Genomic DNA, 3,773 nt, shown 5'->3' on the forward strand with positions numbered 1-3,773 from the left:
TTGCTGAAAGAAACAAACATGTGAATCCGGTATTCAAATCATAATCGAACTCTTTTAGTACTAGAGCCCAGTCGAAAAAAATCCGGTTATTTCATCCCAATTTTTCATTAACTTAATAAAAACTATGGAAAACCATCCAAAATTGATGAAACTGCCAAGTATAGTTAGGAAATAAAAAATGGCCTGTTTTAAAAGGATAAAAACCATTATTTTTCTTTTGGAGCTCTATATCTTTAAAACCATCTACAACACAAGGAAACCCAATTGAACATTATTTAAAGACACTAATTGAATATTATTTAAAGATATAATAAGAACATTATTAAAAAGAATGTCAAGCCCTGGGGTACCTCCTGTCGCAAATGCCATAGAGAGGAAGTTGTACTGACCAGGCTGAGAATGGGTCACACGAGGAGAATAGCTCACCCACTCCTATCTTATTTTAAAAGAAAGAAGCAAGTATTGCCAGTATTGCAACAATAAGCCATATTTTCCAAAAATCCTCATATTTCACACCACAGCTTAGGACTAAACCCAGATATTTCAAAACCCTCGGAGACGATGATTTAGAATTAGTGTTTCAGTCTCAAAAATCACAACATTTACTGACAAAAATATAACATTGAACGGAAGAAAAAAATAATAATAAAATAAATACATATAATAATAAATAATCAAATTAAAAAATAAATAAAATTAAACTAATATAAGCAAAATTAAATAAAATATCAATGGCGTTGATGATCAATGAAGTTTGACGCCACTAAACAAAAACAAACAAACATTATTTAAAGAAGAGTATTAAAATATGAGTCATACTAGAGCTTTTTATGTTCAATAGTTCCCGAGATACAGTTTTTTAAAAAGCAACATTTAATAAAAAATCAATATTTTTAAAAATAATTTTGAGAAAACTGTATCTCAGACGTAATATAAAATCATTAAACATACTAAAAAGTAGTTTATTACACTTATCATCGTAGCAATAGTAGTTTCCATGATATCTAAAATAAATTGACTTCTATTTGTTCAGATAAAATGTTATAAGCATTACATTATATATTGTACATCATAAAAACTACTATCCATACGAAAATAAGCGTCGTAAACTATTTCATAATACGTTAAATTATCTTTATTTTGAGTGCTGGTAGATATCAACATGTTAAATGGTTCCTGAGATACAGATTTCCAAAAATAAATCCACTAACTACTGATTTTTAAAAAGCTAGATCACAGGAACTATTGAGTGTAAATAGTTCTACCAGGGCTCAAATTTTAGCAAATTTACCCTTGTTTGAATAATGTTCTATAAGGTGTTCTATTGTTGTACACAATTTTCAAGATATCGAGCACCGAATGAAAAATTAATTTTCGTTTTGAAACAGGCGCCATTTTTTATTCCTCCTTACTATACTTGGCAGACTAATCAATTTAGACTAGTAATAGCACATAGTTTTCATTAAAGCAATAAAATATATGGATTTAATAATGTGTTTTTCTCCTCTTAGACTCTTTCACCATTCAGTTTTTTTCACATTTTTGTCTACTGGCCCCCTCCCATTTTAACAGTATTTTAATGTAATTGCCCTATATCAACACAAAACAGTATGAAAATGCCACTTATCACACCACACTAAACGCTATTAAATCAGGTATGGTCTTTTCTATGTGATCTACCTTAATTATAATTTTAATATAGAATCAAATGAATTAACAACCATGCAGATCTCAAGGCTCTTATCTTAGGTATTTTTCATATAGAAAAAATTAAATTAAAGTATTTCATATCAGCTTATCATTGTTAAGATGGTTTTGGCTATTTACAAATATTGTGTATAGTGAGGCCAGTTGCCTGTTAGCTTCAATATAAAACTGTCAAGATTCATTTCTCGGGGTTGACGTGGAATGAATATAGACCGATCCGGGTGGAAATTGAACCTACAACCACTGAAACCAAGCATTCTGGGAACCTCGTCCCAACGTGCTCTGGTTTCAGGTCCTCTATGGACGATGTTGATCTTTACCGGTATAATATATATATTTTTTGGTGCAAAATAATAGTAGCATTAAATTTTTCTATTCTCTTCGGAATCTAAAAAAGGCCTTATTTATGAAGTAACTTATTAAAAATACAAATTGATCAATTATAAATTAATTTCTACCTTTAATCTACAGCCATAATTCTAACACAATTCTCTTAGAAAATTTCAGATACGTCACTTTATATCATACAAAACATTACAATAGAATGTTTATTAAAAAGAATAACTTATAACCATATTGGTGCAGGATACTTCCAATCAAATAATGGTGAGTGCTATCTGAAACTCTTAAATATCGATACCATGAAGATGACAGAGGGGCGGTAATGAAGGAGGGAGATGGAAGAAGCGACTTATATCTAGTGGGCAGCGGAGCGGCCAGCACCGGATGCATTAGGCCTAGTTCCGGCGGAGGGAGCGGTAGATCCGGTGCCAGCCGACCGGCAAAACGGGGTCCTTCTTCCAGCATCCACAGCTGGCTACTGATCGAGTGGTAATAGGATAGCACTGAGGAGAACGTATCTTCTCGAATGAACAAGAGCTTCGAGATACGGAACTTCTTTTGATGGAGTTCTTCTCCAAGGTAGTTAAAAGAGTTCTGCAAACAGGACAAGTACCATTTATTTACTTTCATCTTCAAAGGATCTGTATGAAAAAGAATTTTAAAAAATGATTGGATCGCATCAAACAACTTTCATATACCACTCACCTTTAAGTAAAAATTACTCCACTTTAACTAATTTCAGAACATATATTTTTATATTATTTGCGATTGCAATACTTATCCGTAATAATTTTCTAAATAAGCGTTTCAATTGACTTATTGATAGACTCCAATTTCAACAGTGTGTCAGAAAAGTACTTTAAACAATAGCACAAAAATAAGACCACATCTGTCAAGTTTAAAGAACGGTTGTCGCGTCTTCTTGAAAATATTCCGGATTATTTTTTAATATACACTGATGGTTCCAAATCCGAAAGCTCGACCGCCTCATCTTTTGTCACACATAATTCAAGCCACAAGTTTAAATTACATAAGTTATGCTCAATATACACCGCCGAACTCCAGGCGATAGCTTCAGCCCTCCATTTTTGCTTTTCAATAACTCAAAAGACTATTGTAATAATCTCAGATTCGTTGAGCTCTCTAAAAAGTTTGAGAAACATGTACCCCGAACATCCTCTCATCATAAGAATTCAATCTTTTCTTCTAAAACTATCACAACAAGATAAGTCCATTATTTTCATATGGGCTCCAAGCCACATTGGTATTGTAGGTAACGAGCTCGCGGACAAAGCTGCCAGAGAGGCACTCACGCTCCCTGGCCGAGGCACCGCCGTTCTTACCCCTTCAGAACTCAGTACACCCCTTAAATTACAAATATTAGAAAAATGGCAGAACAAGTGGGATGAAAGCCCTTCGAGTAAATTAAAAGAAATAAAACGATCAGTAAAATCATGGTCAACATCCTATCGCAAAAGCCGCAGGGAGGAAGTTGCTCTAAACCGCTTGAAAATAGGTCATACTCTCCTCACGCACTCTCACCTGATCAGAAAACTGCCACCTCCAACGTGCAAGTATTGTCAGTCCATTCTCACGATTAGACATATTTTTGAAGAATGTACTCACTATTTGCCAATAATAAACAGGATAGGACTGACCCCAAATTTATCAGAAGCTCTCACAGATGAGGAAGCTAAAATTACATTGGTGTTTGAATTTTTAAA

Source organism: Halyomorpha halys, unplaced genomic scaffold (assembly GCF_000696795.3).
Source record: "Halyomorpha halys isolate HHAL.00 unplaced genomic scaffold, Hhal_1.1 Scaffold196.1, whole genome shotgun sequence".
Lineage (NCBI taxonomy): Eukaryota > Metazoa > Arthropoda > Insecta > Hemiptera > Pentatomidae > Halyomorpha > Halyomorpha halys.